Below are 19,635 nucleotides of genomic sequence, written 5' to 3'. Positions count from 1 at the left end.
TATGGTAAACTGGCCTCAAATAGTACGAGATGCATTCGTTTGGTACACGGTGACCTCTGCACCGGGCGACAGGATCGGATACATTACCCGTTTTATTATTCAAACGTGTGTTTCAAAATAGAATACATTTTCCTTGTTACACGATGTGTACATGTAACGCAAGAAGACATATATTTTGGAAGTACATTAATTCAGTTGATAAAAACTAAGCGGTTGCTAGGTTTGGAGTCGGAATATGTATATTAGAACTTTAAATGTTTTTTTTTTTTTAGATGGGTATACGGATACCATAGACACCAATAATGTAAATACAGCAACCCCACCTTGAGATATGATTTCTAAGTCTCAGTTCTGTAGGTAGGACAATGGTTCCCCTACCCTTCAAATGGGAAAGATTTATACCTTCGCGCTAGAAGTAGGCAGGGTAACTACCCATGCGAGCTTATAAGACGCCCTGCCAATAACAAGGCTTGTTTCCATTGGTTTATTTGAAAGTTTTTTTTTAAATCGAATTTAGTTAGTTTTTTTAACGGAATTCTTATCAGTACGAAGTCACCCAAAATATCGAGAAACTCTCTAAGTTGATATTAATCAATAAAAATTTTAGGCATTTAAAAATTATGAAACATCAACATGCTGAGAATAGATTCCAAGATCTGCCTCGACTGCGTTTTATTAAAAGACTTAATTTCATCCGGCTCGCATTACCGGTAAAAAGCATCGAACGGTAATGTTACAAGAACTAATGTATCTATTTGTAATACATCCGGTAACATCCGGCTTCTGCAGCAGCTGTGAGCTGAAGTTGAATAATTCGCTTTAACATTGCTTCAAGAACTTTTGCGACGCGTTCATATAATAAATGCTTTCAAGTTTATTTTGTTTCTAAGATTATTCAGTCATTTACAGTTTTCTTGGTAGCGATGTTTGACGGCGAATAACTTATAAGAGAAGTTTATTTTTTATTTCCCTCTTGTTATTAAATAAACACTTTTATTTATTTATTTTTTATTACTTAGATGGATGGACGATCTCACAGCCCACCTGATGTTAAATGGTTACTGGAGACCACAGACATCTACAACGTAAATGCGCCACCCACCTTGAGATATAAGTTCTAAGGTCTCAAGTATAGTTACAACGGCTGCCCCACCCTTCAAGCCGAAACGTATTACTGCTTCACGGCAAAAATAGGCAGGGCGGTGGTACCTACCCGCGCGGACTCACAAGAGGTCGGACCACCAGTATAATATGTTTTATTATAAATTAGCTTATCTATTGCTTTATTCCAAATATATTGTCAAAAATTAATTCTGCCTAAGAGATTAGGACAATAGTATGGTTGCATCGCTAGGCCTGCTGAGCACACAGAGTGCCCTATTATTGCAGGCATGTGACTTCAAAATGTTATTAATTTAAGACAAAAATAATAGTTAAACAGCTCATTAATTCAGTTAGGTACGTAACTTTTTTACCTACCTTACTACCGTACGCTCGAAAGCATACGTTCATTTTAGTTGGTCACAGTAGTTAATGGACATCTTACCGCAGATAATTATTTTTAATCCTTGTTTTAGTCGAGTCAAAAAAGTTATTGATCTTTTGTATTGCTTTTTTACTAGTATTTAAGATGATCTACGCAAAAAAGGACAGGTCAAGAGATTAATTAATGAATCTAAATTGCAGCCACTATGGACTCCGGTGTCCACTTAGAACCAAGAGGGGTCAAAAGTAACCTGCGAACCTAATTCGTATAAAAGCTCATATTTTCTGTATAGTGCTACTTTTGCCGAAATATACAGAAGATATAACCTATCTGGTTAAAAGTGGATATTGTCTTCCATAGACCAGGCAATAAACACAGATTTCTTATTTCCATTACCTAAGCTGATAGCCTTGAGAGGCTATTTCAGCGTAACCTTTACTAGTAGGGGGCTCAAATCGGAGTGATGCTAATACTGACCCTAGCAAGAGCAGTGCTTCGGAGAATCTACCACCGGATCGGAAACACGACCCACTGAGAAGATCCGGCGAGAAACTCAGTCGGCTGTGTCTATAGGCTAATTCGCTCGTCGAGCCCTTCGTCGCAAGCGAGGGGTTCGAACACAGATGGAAGGGACAGCTAGGACATGGCTAGGTTCCTTGAGCTTCATTTGAAGAATGACAAGTCGTCGCTCCGGGATAATGTACGTCCCTCTTACAGCTAATTCCAGACAGATGATCGTTAGAAAAGCACAAAACGAAACCTAAGTGATTCCAGGTAAAACTAGTGAACTCTACTACGATGGGTTTTTTTTTATTGCTCAGTATGGAGGACCAGCTCACAGCGCACCTGGTGTTAAGTGGTTACTGGAGCCCATAGACATCTACGACGTAAATGCGCCCCCACCTTGAGATATAAGTTCTAAGGTCTCAGTATAGTTACAGTTACAGTACAGTTAGTATAGATGTAGAGTAATATGACTGTAAAAACAGACTTAGAAAGAGTTAATTTCTCCTACGCAAAATTGACTTTAGAATCAGTTACGGTCAGTTTAATTTTACGTGTTTTACTCGTTATGTGTCTTTGGTTTTGTTTCAAAACTTTTTTGTAAATTTTGTTAATTCACGGACTCGAACTCCGACGTCGATAAGTGGTGGATGGTTGGACCGGAAGGCGAGTTCTTTTTCCCGCAAAATCTCGAGTGGCCTGCAAAATGTTCCCGAATTGACTTTCCTCTTTTTAAGGACGCTCTGATATTTTCTGTTCGCCTTTTTATGAAGTTTTGAAGTACCCAGTTCAGTTGTAGCCTTATTGTTTATATGAAACGAGGTATTTCGCTAATTAGACGTCTGTGCTATAAGATTGTATTTTATTCATAACTTGCAATTTTTGTATAAAAAAAGGAAATAGATCACATATTTGTGATATTATGTTAAACTAAACGAATTATGCCAATTGCCATTTTGACATATAAATCAATTATATAATTTAGATACACAGCATTGTTACGAAAATACGTTAGTGTTTGACTTTTACCAATAGAAAAAGTAAAAACAAATATCTATTTTAAAATATAGAACAACATAACATCACTAAGTTAACCGTCGTATAAATTTAAATTAACTATTTTATACTTACAACACTGTCTAATCTATTACACAATACACAAAAAAACAGTTAATCCAAACAATCACAAAATTTTCACTTCGCGTCAATACAAATTTTAAATTTCGCGCCAAACGAACCGCATGCGACACAACCTTCCCAGATACCGGCCGGGAAGCAACTGAGATCGGCTTGGTCCTCTTGGCTCGCAGTCTAGACGAGGGCTGTGTGCGACGCGGGGGACAAGGGCAAACCAACCCCGGCGTAGATTAACCAAGAAAAACTATTTGATAAATACAGAAAGCTCACCTAATTCGGGGAAAACTTGTTGGTTGGTTCTTGGTAATTACTCACAATTAGAAGTCTCTTTTCTAACATAACTAATGTGAAATTTATGAGATAACGAATGATAAGTTTTTTGTTCCACCGGAAATCTTTAGTAAGCAGTTGGGCTTAATAACCTGGTATTAGGAAACAATAATAGCTAATACATCAAAGCATTTAATGCATTTCATTCTTTCTTAGATTTCTACCACTTATTCGACATACTTTTCCTTTTTTATGATTGAAAGATTACTGGTGACCCGAAGGCCTTTTCAGTTTCACCAGAAAAGGTGGGTGAGCAAAGATTCAGTCAGGAGGGGTGGTATTTGCTAACAGCTGCCCGAGCGCCTCGGAAGGAGACCTAGCAACTCAAGAGCAACTGCTTCGCGAATGAATCTACTACTGGATCGGAATCGCGACCCTCTGAGAAAATCCGGCGAGAAACTCAGCGGGCTGATGCATGGGTTAGGCTGCACGTCGACCTCTTTGTCGAGTTCGAGTTCTATACCGGGGTATCGAAGCCTGCTCCTAATGTTAAAGCTGAAGGCGTATAATGCAAATATATTGGATCTGATGGATTCGTAAGGACATGATCGACCTAACTCTAAGCCTTTATGCCCAATCCTCATAAATTACCATGTTAGCTTATTCCAAGGTAATGTCAACCGTAAATCCATTAATTAGGAATACGAAATTAGACCATGTTCCTAACTATTGTTTTGAAACAACCAGTGACCATAACTCCAAAGTGACAGTTCATGATACGTACCGTGTCGACGACGTAATTTTATACTAGGCTTTCAACCCAACTGGACAACGAAATCATCGATTTGGGTCACAAATCGTGAAACTGGCAGCTGAACATGCCACATGGAGGTGGCCTCCTCGACTAGCTTTGAACATGGCTCCAACAGAGTAGACAGCCGTTTGATTATGTAATTGGCATTGATGATGTCGGTGAGCGACGATCCCTTACTATAAAGTTAGAAGTTTAATCGACAATGGAAATAGAAAAGAAGTCTTTTTTTTGCTTAGAATTTTGCGAACGAGCACACGTCCCACCTGGTGTGTCCGTGTATTCCTAACTAGTTCCCGTATCCTAAGTGCTTACCGGAGCCCATAGACATCTACAAAGTAAATGCCGTCACCGATCTTGAGACATGAGTTGTAAGGTCTCAGTTTTAACAGTACAACGGCTACCCCACCCTTCAAACCGAAACGTATAACGTCTCAAGGCAGAAATAGGCAGGGTGGTGGTACCCACCCGTGCGGACTCGCAAGACTTCCTACCACCGGTCCTATCAAATTTATAATAAAAGGGTTCATTCGAACAAAATTCGGATATTAAAAGTATTTCAGGAACAAATTTGGCTTTTTCTATTTACTAATCTATAACCGTTTTAATTCAAATAAATAAGGGTTTTTTTTAACATAATCTTACCAAAACAAACATTACATTTTGACCTCGTTTTGATACTAAAATACTGTTAATTGTACTTACTTTAAATGTACCAAATCGGTTAGAAAATCTATTTTACGTCTTCATTCGAGGCCAAGTACCTAAACAGCGAGTTCTAAAAACACCATTTCATAATATGGTAATGCTTATTACTAGTCCATTTCGTAGTGAATGGGTAATAGAATTCAAATTTTCTATTAATAAAATGTCTGCATCAGCGCACTGGAAATCCAAAATAGGGTTGTCAGATTTCATGTTACACGTTCCTTTTCACAATATGTGTGAATTTGGAATGAAAGTATATATAATACTAGCGACCCGCCCTTGCTTCGCTTCGGAAACTGTAATTTATTATTGATTTCTCCACTATTTAATGGATGTTATTATACATTCAATCATTCTATCTATTAAAAAAAACCGCATCAAAATCCGTTGCGTAGTTTTTAAGATATAAGCATAAATAGGGATATAGGGACAGAGAAAGCGACTTTGTTTTATATTATGTACTAATTAACTATAAACAATTTAAATTCTTTAAATATATTCACAGATGATATACCAGGCAAAAAAGATGAATAAAATCTTCAGTCGTAAAAGCATTTGCTGTAATCATTAATGAAGCCTTGATGATTTGATACTTTTGTTTCGTCCGATTTAAACAACTTTATAGTTACTTGAATCTTTTAATTGACATTAAAATATTAAAATAACGCTTTGGTATTTCACCTCCTTAATGAGTTTAGGTGGATAAATAAAAAAACGTAATTCGGAAAAAAGTAAATTCAACAATACACATCGCGAACCCTAATCGAGAATAATCCGTATTGATCTAGTTTAAATTTAGTACAGTATGTATACTAAAACGGGAACTCGGAGACTTATGCGGACCGTAGAATTGTAGACTTCTGATTGACTGTGCATTTTCCATGCAGGCTCTGATCTTGACAATTCAATACTAATAATTACTTATTTAGAATTATTAATAAGTGTAATACATCAATATTGCTTTTAATTCATAAATTCATTGGCAATGAATTTGAGGTTCACCCGTTGAAAATTTGATTTAACAGTATAGATATTAGTTTATCAAGACTTTAGAAAACAATGATAATTTACAAAATTCACAAAAGGGGACTAAAGAAAATTCAATTATTACCAATTACATATTATATATTTATTTTTTATATTTCTATTTTATAATATTATATCAAAATCACTTAAAAATATCGCTTTTATGTTTGGTGAAACTCAAAAGAGAATACTATTATTTTGTTAACATAGAAAACAGATATATTTAGTTGAGATTTCAGCCCACTTGATGATATTTGTTATTAGGGTCGAGAGGGTACCTAACGTCAAGCCAAGAGGATGTTTCTCGCTAAGACATATTTAAAACCACGTAGAAAGCATAAAAGGTAAAAAAGAAGCATAGTGCTCGAGAAATATCGAAAAGCGGTGTTAATTACAAAGCATGATACCCATAATGGTCTCTAATAACGGAGTTCCAACGAACACTCCTAATTCAGGTAGATTAAATGGTCTATGCTCCAATTCCAGATGGTGTTATAATAAATAAAGATCAAGACAAAAATCCCAATACGATAACACAAATAGAACTAAAATATGTCCATATACTAAGAAGTTATAAACTCTCATATCCAATCTAAATAAAAGTAGTATAAGTACAAACATATCATAATACTGCTCTCAATCGCACCTCCAAGTGATAAAGGTAACAGAATAAAATAAGAGCACACAGACCGTGTATACCAAATATCTGGAACAAAAATGACTGAGAAGTACTGATACCGAATCCCGTGGCACGTGAAAGGCCTTCACAGTACTTATCACCAAACATCGAGGGTATAATAATAATTAATTGTTTTCTTTTTTTTCCCTACCTAACCTGATGATCTTGAGAGACCATTTCAGCGTAGCCTTGACAAGTAGGTGAGCTTACGGGGCTCAAACATGACGACGTTGCTAACACTAACCCTAGCAAGAGTAGTGCTTCGCAGAATATACCACCGGATCGGAAACGCGACCCACTGAGAAGTTAATTGTTCGCATGTTCCAATACAGTATGAAATCATATTTTAAAACGTTGTCTTGTTTTAAAAATACAATTCTTTGACTATTTACATATTATAGCCACCGATTTCGTACTATCACGTTTAAAAATTACAACAGGATCAATGTCAATGTCTTTGATAATACGGGATGCGGGTAAAATGACAAATAGATCAACGTAAAAACTAGTGGCACTGAATAATTGAGTCGCAATGATACAGCATTTCTACTGACGCATCGGATAATAACTGTTGGAATTGAAAACACACACGTATTAAATTCGATACGGAGTTTCCCAGAGATCAATCCTCAATATTATTCAATGCTATCAACAATATTCATAATTCTTTATTTATTATGGTTCTAATATACTGTAGATATCTCAGGAGTTATAATATATGCATAAGCAATTGTTTGCAGTACCATCGTTGAAAACATCTAGGCTGCGATAGGAAATTGAGGCTGACTTTATTTTGTGATATATATTCCAAGAAGGCTGCTCGGAGAATACTCTAGGTTTAATTCGACATTTCTCTTTCACAAATACAACAACTGATGGTAGGACCTCTTGTGAGTCCGCACGGGTAGGTACCACCACCCCGCCTATTTCTGCCGTGAAACAGTAATGCGTTTCGGTTTGAAGGGTGGGGTAGCCATTGTAACTATACTGAGACCTTAGAACTTAATCTCAAGATGGGTGGCGCATTTACGTTGTAGATGTCTATGGGCTCCAGTAACCACTCAACACCAGGTGGGCTGTGAGCTCGTCCACCCATCTAAGCAATAAATAAAAAAATTGCCTACAGCGCGTATCCCCACTGACGCACAGATAATTCGGAATTATTTTTATTATTATTTTGTATATGGGCGATAGTGATGATCACTATTATTCCTATTTCTGTGACCAAACATTATTCGATCCGCTGTGAACAGACAGCATTAGAACTTCAACATTCTGCGCTCTTGGCTACTCGTGTATGTTTGAATTTCGAACAATATACATACGTTATTAAAAAAAATCTTATCCATTGATTAAATATTATTTTGCTGGAAATGATTCGTTATTTTTGACACAGTTGAATTTCAAAAGGCAAAATATATGAGAGAGTATTTCTTAGACTAACTCCATCAATAGGCAAGGAGACGGATGAGACGACGAGAGCGGTGATTGATCCAGTTTTGTTAATTCATGATAGTTTAAGATTTAAGATTAAGTAATGAAACATGAGTACAACAACAAACCGAGAATTTTCAAGCAAAAAGTTGTACAGACATTTCGGCTTCAAAATTTAATAGGAAAAGCGGTGCTCGAGCCTCCGCGGAGGACGGATCGAGCTGCAGCTTACAACCCTCGATGTTAATTTCCACAGCGTTAAGCCGTGAAGAATTTCAATTTCGTATCACGTATGTCGCCGTCGTGTTTTTACTGTAGATTTTCTGTTAAAATAAATAAGCTGTTTATTCGGTTTTGAATTAATATTAATTGAAATAGAATGTATGCTGCTTTCCACAATGAAGAACATTTTTTTTATTGTTTAGACGGGTGGACGAGCTCACAGCCAACCTGGTGTTAAGTGGTTACTGGAGCCCATAGACATCTATAACGTAAATGTGCCACCCACCTTGAGATATAAGTACGTATAAAATATAATATAAGTAAGTAACTACTGGCATTGCTGAAGTCCATGGACGACGGTAACCACTCACTATCAGGTGGGCCGTATGTTCGTCTGCCTACAAGGGTAATAAAAATAAATAAAAAACTCCTCGAGGCTACTAGTAACATGTAGGGAGCTTGTTACAACAAATTGGCAACAATCAAGCATTAAGCCAAGCTAAAGGCTTTGACCTAAGATCTAAAGCTCCATATTTAACTCCAATAGGCAGTAATTTACGTTCGCCTATTTCCTTTTACCGTGAAACGAAACTCAATTGCATCGAAACCCGATCAAACGAATTTTATCGAAAACAAGTTTCAACAGAATCCGAAAATACTTTCGAGATAAGTGACCACCCGTCTGTAGTGTTTACAGGACAACTCTGGAACGCTTCCAAAGTTTCACTGCGGCCTCATTAACGGGGCTGTGTTAATACAGAGTGCTCGTGAAATCTTTTAAAGACTACTGTTAACTCCGGAGAGCCACTTCCTTAGAAAAGGTAGATCATTATTTACGTTTTAATTTAAGTCACAGCGAGAGGCTTTTGTCAGCAATTATATTGATTATATAACTATATGGTCACCCAATTTGTAGTTCAAATTTTTTTTATAAAAAAGAAAGACTTTTATTAAGAAGAAAAAGAAAGAATAAGACAATTTATTATCACAGATACCCAATTACGATAAAGGACACACAGCGTGCATATTGATTCGTATATAGTCTAAATATTTTTATTCAACTATTAAATCAATATAAGTAATAGTCAAAAGACAGATATATTCCTTATTCAATAATCACAATTTCTAAAAACAGTAACGAAAATCATTTATTTTATCGACCGGCAACTTGTTTCAAAAAGAGAATTAACGATCCCACATCGATTATATTTCACGATCGAGCACAACACTTTATCGAAACCCGAACTTCATTCCGTATCGATACGTATCGTCTATAATAAAAATATACATCTGCCTTTGACAAAGGGAGTATTTGTGATGGTCACTCATTGTTCAACGCAAACCATTTACAATAGTAGACATCACAGATCACCGTACTACAATAGTTCGCTTTTGTATGGTACGGAAAAGCAGAAACTATTTCGTCGTATATTTTTTGACATCAAAAGACACAGACTAAAATTATTTCATAGTCCAAAATTTTAAACGGCAAGATTTACCTGCGTGTGAGCTTCATATTTGGATAGTGATATTCCGTGTTACGCGTAGGTTGAAGCCGTTTTATTTTGACAAACGGACGTGAATTCCCTTTGTTGTCTTTAACGCGATATATCAAACTGTGACATGTGATTTTGTCACTAAAAAAATGTGTTTTTGTGGAGTTTTTTGAGGTACAACAATGAACTTGGAGTCATTGTAAAAGTAGTGGAGGAGACGATTATTTTCGCCATGATTTAGTGCCTCTGGGATTTCATTCAAGCAATATCGTTGCCTATCCTCTATCAAAGAAAAAAAATATAGTCGAAAACATCGTTTTCGAAATCAATTTATAATCGAAACCATTATGTGATTCGTTTAATGCGATAATTTATGAGTTTAACCATCGAATTTGAATGTGCGACCACCCGTCAGCCGACACCTTACTAACGATGATTCTGGTCGACAATACCGGGAGTACAATGCAAGGAATAACGACTTTCCGAGACCGTGTGCATTGATACTGCATTGCCGGACTAAACAGCCAAAAACAAAAGACGAATATAAATCACTACCCTGTACCCCACGCGATTCAATTCTAAAATACTCCGTCGAAATTACATTAAAAAAATCAAAAATGCACCTTAAGTCCGTGCAGTAAGACAGATGTCGTTAAAATCGAGGGAGTAAAATAAAATTGTATTGACACAACCACTTCGATGTAAACAATGGCCGCTTAGTACGATGTTAGCATGATTTAAACGACCGCTGTAACATAATCATTGCCTTATTGTTTGGACGACAATTCCTAAAAATAGACGGTGTACTCAATAGAGCACCGCTAGAATGAAAAGACAAAATATTTTTACCGCGATGCGTGACTGATTGAGTTTTACAAAAGTTCGGGGTCTGGTCCGGTCCTTTGTGCTTTTTCACAGATTTTGTCAAAAACTATTTAACAACGTAACATTGTCATGTTGTAAATCAATCTTCAAAGCCTTGTAATAATGACGAAATTAGCAAGCATCGTACATTTTGTCCTCTACAAGTTTATCATATTATCATACTTGGTTCAAAATACAAATAAGACAGTTTCAACTGTTTCACCAACATGGGTAAGTACCAGCATCTCCGCTCTGATTTTAAGAATGAAAATAATAAATAATAATATAATAATATTTACTAACAATCACGCCACGTTAACTGGTCCCGTGATAAGTTCGTAAAGAACTTGTGTTACAGGAACCAGATAACGGAAATAAATGTAAGAATTTTTATTATACACATATGTACATATATTTAATATGCATCCATAACCCTGGAAAAGACATTTATATTTATCATACAAATATCTTCCATTGGCGGGATTCGAACCCGCGACCCCCTTGTGTAGTGACCATATCACTTACCACTACACCAGAAGGCCGTTAAAAATACTTTTTCATCGCTCGGAAAAGTAAGAGGCTATGACACTTTAAGAATGCTACCACCGCGGCGCCGCCTTAAACATAACATTGAAGTCTCAATCGTAGATGCATCGCCTATGCTATCGTCTCCACTGAGATGCATCAACGCTTGATACCAAAATTGCTTATAGTGAGAGTACGTACATGACAAGGACAATCCGTTTAAAACAAATAATTAAAGGTTTTGAATTTATTTCACCACAGGGTTCGATTTGACTTTTGGTCAGTGTCATCATTTTTTATCCGTACTACCCAGCTCATGAATGAACTTCTCCACCACGGGGCAAAAACATTTTTCAAACGGGATTGGAAGAGATTATGGTTTGGCTATGGCCCTGATATTGTAAACGTCCATAAGTGACGGTAATAACTACTTTCCATTAGAAGAGGCATAAGTTCGATGAAAATGAAAGATCAACAATTCACTCAATATAATCGTATTTCAATTAACCAAATACAATGAAAATTAACACTTAAAGTAAAGCCATGAAGAACAATTAAGAGTAATTAATTCATGTAGGTACTAATTTCTATCGGTTGGGATCTAAAGTTAAGTCGTAAATTCGTCTGACCGCAAACTCACCGATTTTCGATTGCTCTTACCACAAGCTTGCATTAGAAGTTGGAATGTCTATTGTGTAAATTAACTAGAATCATAGCATTTAAATCCATTACTTTAGTGTTCTTTGAAATAAGCTGGAAACGTGGTTTATATATAAAGAGAACTAAATGAAGCTTAAAAGCGATTTTATTTTACAATGTTCTTAGCGCTTAGAATAAATCTTCTTAATAATCGGAGTTGAAAGAAAAACGTCTATTGAAATTACTCAGGTGTCAACTTTCGTACATTGATGGTACTAGGACATAAATCATTATTGAAGTGTTGATAATAACTGTACTTGTTTTCATCACCATTGGCTGATTGTTAAGGAAGACATACAGTCCAAACATACAGAGGTCATATCAGTCCAGATCACCTGTATTAATCTATTTAGTTCTCAATTAGCCAATCGTAGGAGTAACACCCTCATCCCATTTTATCCTAATTATCTTCCTCGGCTGTTTGATAATGGAATCCAATCTGGGCCAAATATTGGCTTGCCTTCGTAAAGATAAAAATCAATTAGAATAAAAAACCACAACTTCAAGCAACATAACGTGGTAAAGGTATACGAAATAGCTAATATAGTTGGATAGCCACCCCATTCTAGACAATTTACGTTGGGGAGCGTTGCTGTTAATCTAATTGACGCTTTTACGTTCGCTTCGTTGCTTCCTTGACCTTCGTAAATGCGTTTTGTATGTTCAAAATTGTCTGGTCTACACTTTACTATACAGAAGGTTGAGTAAATGCACACAGGTGGGCTTAGTTTGAATGATCGAACATGTTGGTTGGAGTATTTTTATTGCTGTTTATCGTTTCATTTAAGTTCCGTCCAGTTTTTTCCGGTTCCATCCAGTAATTTCCATTCCATTTGTTAGTATTTTTGTCTGACAATGAAGAATCATTCAAAGACACAAACACTAACAATTTAGCTTAGCAAAGCATTTTGTTCTACAAAAAAACAATACCAGACTAAAGTTAGAGCTTAGTTACTTATAGTCGTAATTCCCCAAATCACATAACATTTCTGTTATCTGTGATGGGCATATTCATTTCCAACCTGGTGTTAGGCGGTTACCGAAATTCGCAAAGTGGATTTAATTATCCAGCTTCGTAATCCCAGAGGGTATGTTTGTTTCACAGGTTCTACTACTTGTAATCACTACGATCGAAACAACTACTATTCAGGACATCAAGTTTCGACTTAGGGAGCTAGACAGGAAAATTTTAAAAAATCTGCTTCTAGAGGCGGACAAAATAATAACAAAGGATTCAGGAATCGGGATCACATATTATTATTTATGACCAAAACAATAACTTATTAAAGTAAAGGTTATTTAGCCCCCTAAAAAGATTTCGTATTACGCATTAAATCGTGACGGCTCCAATAAAGAAAATTAGCATCACAATATCGAAACCCGAAAAACAATCGTTAAACAATCGCAAAACCAAACAAAAATAAAGCAAGGGCTGAAACATTGAAATTGAAACAAACATCTATTACCGGAATCATCTAACACGCAAGAAAACCTTAGTAGTTTCGTGCAACATTTCTTTTGTGACGACCCCAACAATGCGTAGGTTACTCATCGCATGACATTCCAAATTAACACATCGTCCCGATCCTTGTTCACTAACAGTACACACGTACGAAATTACTCAGGGAAGTTTCTGGTTATAACTAAATACACAACTTCTGTGGTGATAATTAGAACTAATTTCTGACACGAGCTGGGTAGCTCGCTGGTTTTTGATGAAATTATTAAAAGAATAACATTTCTGGAGTTCCTTACGCGAACTGGTTGTTGGTTGTTTCGAGATAAAATTACTAAAAGAATACCATTGATAAGTGAAGAAAAAAGCCGTCAAGACTATGACTTGTCTGAAGAAAGGAAAAAAAAGGATTCTAATACCGATTTTAAATGGCATGTGAACTACTTTTTTATTGCTTAGATGATTGGACGAGCTCACAGCCCACCTGATGTTAAGCGGTTACTGGAGCCCATAGACATCTACAACGTAAATGCGCCACCCACCTTGAGATATAAGTTCTAAGGTCTCAGTATAGTTACAACGACTGTCCCACTCTTCAAACTGAAACGCATTACTGCTTCACGGCAGAAATAGGTAGGGCGGTGGTACCTATCCGTGCGGACTGACAACAGGTCCTACCACCAGTAATTACGCAAATTATAATTTTTGCGGGTTTGATTACACGGTGTTATTCCTTCTCTGTGGAACTCAATCGTGAACATTTGTTAAGTACGTATTTCATTAGAAAAATTGGTACCCGCCTGCGGGATTCGAACACCGATGCATCTCTAGATACGAATGCATCGGACGTCTAATCTTTTAGGTCACGACGACTTCAAACTATAAATTGTTTTGCAAAAACTGGTACGAACTTCACAAAAAATAACTTTCAAGGTGCTGTAAGAATCGATGCTTCTGACGATGCGATGCCGTGAGAGGTCGTGAGATTATTTTTTGCGACGTAGGCTGCAAAAGTACAAGTTGGAAAATATCCGAATAGCGTGCGAAGAGCGCCCGCAGACACACGCGATCATATTTCCCTGGCAGGGTGGCGAACGAGAAAGCCTTGCTTATAATTTAGTGGCACGCTTCGGGATAGCTAAGTCTGTCGTAATAAAAATTCATGGTGTGAGGTGTAACGTGACAAATTGCTTAGCACATACAGTCTGCATAGACGTACAAAGAAAATAGCATTTGCGGTTTTTATCTTTTCCGAAATGCTTGTTAAATATTTTTATTTTGTGTGTGTTTAAAGAAATTTTACATTTAACTTAAAAGGTGACTTTCCTAATTGTGGTTTACTACAAATAGCATATAGACGAAATCTTATATAAGCAGTCACATACTGAGATTTACAGAGTTCGTCACGTCATAAGCGTTTGTCGCGAATCTCCTATTCAATAGCTGAACCGTATTTAATTTAAAAAAAATGAAAGGATCGCTGCGTCCTTTTTATTTACAAAGAAATCCGGTATGCGGTGATACCATCCGATTTGACAATATTTTCAGAGCAAGACTTCTGTTCAACCCATAAGCACAGCCTACTGAGTTTCTAGTCGGATCTTCTCAGTGAGTCGCGATTCCGATTCGGTAGTAGATTCTGCAAAGCACTGGTCTTGCTGGTGTTAGCAAATTCACTTAGGTTGAGCCCGCGAGCTTAACCACCAGACCGCGCGAAGCTCAAATAGTCCCTTAGGCTACCAGCGAACAGTTAAGAAAAAACATTTTCGCTACAAAATAGAAACAGTAGAGACCTAAACAATAAGGTACTTAGTGTACTCGTACCGAACGCTACGACTATGTAGCGGTGCAAATCCCGCATGTAGGTACCCAATTTTGTAGTGAAACGGCAAATTCACGAATTGTTTCCACGTTGAAAGAGTCATAAAGTCAAATCCGCAAAAATTGTGACTGGCTTAATTACTGGTGGTGGGCCGTTTGCTCACACGGGTAAGTACCATCATCTTTCCTGTTTCTGTCATTAGGTACACAATTTAGACTTAGACCTCACGGTGAATGCCTGCCCTCGACTCCAGGTCCAACCAGCTTTTTTTTATTGCCCTTGTAGGCAGACGAGCATGCAGCCCTGTGTGAGTGGTTACCGTCGCCTATGGACTTCAGCAATGCCAGGGGCAGAGCCAAGCCGCTGCCTACCGCTTAATACTCTCCACAAGCCTCTTATGAAGAAGGACATGTCATAGCGCTCGGGAAACGGCTGACATCATGGGGCCTGCTCATTCAGCCATCCATATAAAAAATACATCGGAAGGTTTTGTACCTAATTGAATACTCGTATAAGCATTTTGAGTGATTCTAAAAGTCATCGATTTGTCTTAATGTACTATCAAACGGTAACGAATTATTTATTCAAGGCAGCAGTCAAGTTCGTAAAGCACCTATTAATCACATTCATCTTTACTCAATTTCCTGAAAGAATCCCTTTCGTCGGAGCATCCGCGGCGCGTTTTTATATCACATTCATAATGTTTATTTTACGCGTTCTCTCATGCCATCAAGAATGAACTTTATCGCACAAGGAATAATGATGATTCCTGCGTGGACTTCAGTGTCGTTCCGAGTTGAGCGGTTCCATTCCTTTCGCCGCCCGTAATAATGTTTGGCGATTTATCAAAACGCAATTACGTAATAGATACTTGCTTGATGTTACTGACGATAAAAAACATAAATTGTTCTATCTAAAATGTCAGTCAAACTGCTAATTTTAATGGCAAAAAACGGAGTAATCTCCTTTTTTTATTGTCCTTGTAGGCAGACGAGTATACAGCCCACCTGATGGTGAGTGGTTACCGTCGCCCATGGATTTCAGCAATGCCAGGGGCAGAGCCAAGCCGCTGCCTACAAAATTTGTGTATCAAATAATTATTTTTGTTTTTTTTTTAATGATTATCCGATTCAGTTGAAACTGTATAATACAGTGGTTACTGGAAAATCAGATGATTTTGAATCTGCCGTATTGAGGAGAGATTCAACAAAATTATAATATGTAAAGAATTGATAAAAGATTTCACAAGCTACAGCGAAGTGTGACCGTGCTCTATTAGTATACTCCATGTCAAATCACTTGACACCCACATGCCTCAGCGAAATCATCCTTGTTTGCTACGTGCGTGGTTGTAGGTTCGAGACTGTGCCTTACCATTGTATCAAAAGTTTTCCTGAAAGTCCGACACGTTAGATACAACCATTGTGTTTTGTATTGGGTATGACAGTATATTCAAAAATTTCAAATCACAGTTAATGACAACGATCTGTGATAAGTTATACGCGATCGCAAAACCATGTTCGTAAAGATATTATTATAAAGATATAATAATTTAGTGACAAAATAAAAAGAGGTATTCGGTCTTCGACAGTCGGGAAATAAATAAATTGAGATGAGATTTTTTCAAAAAAAAAAAAAAATTAACAAATTTAATTTATATTAAAATACATATTACAACAGAAAGATAAAAAAATGACTAGTTCTTAAAAAAATTAATCATAGAGCTTGGAATAAAATCCCCTACAATGGATTGCCTGAGCACTATGACTTCTTCAAATTCTATTTAAACGTTAGACAGTAGCTCAGATTTTTTTATTGCCCTTGTAAACAGACGATAATACGGCTCACCTGACGATGAGTGGTTACCGTCGCCCATGGACATTAGCAACGCCACGGGCAGAGCCATGATATGGCATTGACGATGTAACTCGATTACTGGTAGTTCGTCTGTCTTTAAAAACAATAAACTATGGACCTCAGGATTGATGTCTAATACCATTATGCATAATCTAATGCCGTAAATCAATGATATAGATTTTGGAACTCTTGGAAAATTATTAACCTTAAGATGTTATTATGCAGGTAACGATTTTTTAAATGAAAAATCATTATGCTAATTTTAAATTCGCTTCTTTTTGTTCTTTGTTTTTCTTTTATTTAATAAATAACTGATTCTTATTCAATTAATTTATTTTATTGTTTGATATTTTAATTAATTAACATATTTACTGATTGCATTTAATGTAAATATATATTTTTTTATATTATAATATTTGCACGCCGACCTGGTAGAAACACGCTGTTCTACAAAATAACTATCAACAACTTTGTAAACCGTGTTTTAGCTAATAAAGTTTGATTTAACGGCCGTCTGGTGTAGTGGTAAGTGACATGGTCACTACACAAGGGGGTCGCGGATTCGAATCCCGCCAAGGGAAGATATTTGTATGATAAACATAAAAATGTCTTTTCCAGGGTTATGGATGTATATTAAATTTATGTATGTGTATAATAAAAATCTTACATTTATTTCCGTTATCTGGTACCTGTAACACAAGCTATTTACGAACTTATCACGGGACCAGTTAACGTGGCGTGATTGTTAGTAAATATTTATTTATTTATTTGATTTCATTTGGATTCTCCACGAGAGCGTTGGTTCGTAAAGAACAAGAACTTCTCTGACTCTCGTGGGTCGAGTCAAGTCTTCGTATTATCAAACCATCTAAATATCTGTCTGTTGAACGTAGCCTTCTCATTCCCACAACCAAAGACGATCACAAACAAACGTTGCCTTTGTAACAAAAAAGCACTTCAACAGAATTAAAAATAAACAGAAAAGCGTATCTTCAAACAGGCCGTTACAAGACCCTCCCGATTATTATTCAAATATTATTCTTGGACATCCACTATCCGTATCACTTGTATCAACAGTCCTGAACACGAATTTTAAAAAGACCAACATAATTTACACCAACGCGTTTTTTGTACATGACAATGCTGAATGAAGACGCAACGGATAAAGTCATTTGAATCTATTGTAGTGCTCGAATCTCGGACGATGAGAAAACAATTTGTTCCGGGTTGGAAAGAAATGCCGAGGAAAAATGAGCCTTAAAACTTCTCGTTAAGAACGTGTGTGCTGTTAATAAATTGCTGTTCGTGTGATACAAAGAGGTAGCGATAAAACATAGTCTTATAACAATAGATTGTAACAATAGGTATTATCACCCAAACGTGTGCGACCTTCCTTAGGATATGGTACATCATATTTAACAGTCTTGATATTAGTTTCGAAGGTAGGCGTATGGCTAATCTGGTTGGTGATACGTGGTTACCATGGCTCATCAACATCGGCAATGCCAACAACCTACACTGTTTTTAACAGAACAGGTAAATTTCATAATTTTACGTGAACTTAATAAATAACATAAAATTTTGTTAGTTATATCCAGCTTATATCTGTTTCTTTTCTAACATCCTCTGATAAATTCAAATTTCACGATGAGACAAATTTTTCAAATAAAATTTATTTATGAGCGTTGAGTTTCTTTCTTGTAATCATTAATATTTTTATCCAAACGTAATTCCATTTTGTTGTTGCATTAAATTTTGGAAACTTTTATTAAAATTAGAAAATGACTAAAACACATTATCGACTTCAAAAAACTTACGTGAAAATTCCAATAAGAAGTCAAAAACCATCAACAAGTCCATTCACGTTAATTCGTTCAAGCACTGCACTTCAAATCACTGAATCTACTTGAAAACAGCATCGTTTGCAAGTTACGCTCTTCGTGGGCGGAATATTCAGCCGCCCAAAGCGCGTTTGTCCGCACCGACCGCTGAACTAGTACTGAGGGGAGGGCTAAAGCCTCCAGGAGCCTTCCCAATAACAGACGCGCGCATCTTGTACCTTAAACATCGTATATATATGCCTAACTAAAGTTCTAGTCTTCATATGTCGGTGCAATATCGGAAGCAGGTAGAAATGTTTCACAGGGTCTTTAGTTAAAGGGCGCATTTGTGAGTGCTGGAAATCTGGGTGGGTATCATAAAATTTGGGGCTCGAATATCTTGTTTTATAAAAGAAAGTGGCATTGTGTCGAGGGATAAAACAAGTTTCATAAGATTGTTTAAAGTTTCATAAGATTGTTTATTACAAGTGGCCAGTGAAACTAATTCAGTCTTATTTTAAAATTAACAAAAATGCGAAATTGAAACAACGCTATCATTAGAATGAACCGAACTCTTTAATTTGCTAAAATCCAAAAGGCTAATTAATTATTTTCGTCCCATTCACTTTAACATCCTACTTTTGTCTTACGGACCAGAAAATCACTGAAGCGTAGATTTCATTATCTCTGTAAGACAAATGCACTCGCCGTGTCACACGTCCTCAAGTGATATATACATTCGTGAGAAAAGGAAAAATTACACACAATAAAAACTTGAGTTGACGGGAAATTAACGATGTATGAGCTGACAGCACTCTT

At 36.6% G+C, this 19,635-nt stretch overlaps 1 protein-coding gene across 2 annotated transcripts in view; it reads right to left on the bottom strand.

Annotated features, from left to right (window-relative positions):
- LOC114241760 (roundabout homolog 2) overlaps positions 1 to 18,981 on the bottom strand; it is a 60,594-nt gene extending 41,613 nt beyond the window's left edge. Inside the window, exon 1 of one of the 2 annotated variants that reach the window (XM_028172715.2) lies at positions 18,814 to 18,981. The gene's annotated coding sequence lies outside the window, so the exon portion shown is untranslated. Of the gene's footprint in view, positions 1 to 3,121; positions 3,485 to 18,813 lie in introns of those variants that run through there. The other variant, XM_089732644.1, reaches the window with a different exon arrangement.
- Positions 18,982 to 19,635: the final 654 nt, after the last annotated feature.

Source organism: Bombyx mandarina, chromosome 13, assembly GCF_030267445.1.
Source record: "Bombyx mandarina strain Sakado chromosome 13, ASM3026744v2".
Lineage (NCBI taxonomy): Eukaryota > Metazoa > Arthropoda > Insecta > Lepidoptera > Bombycidae > Bombyx > Bombyx mandarina.
Note: the sequence above shows the minus strand (reverse complement) of the source record. Positions and strands in the feature narration are given on the sequence as shown.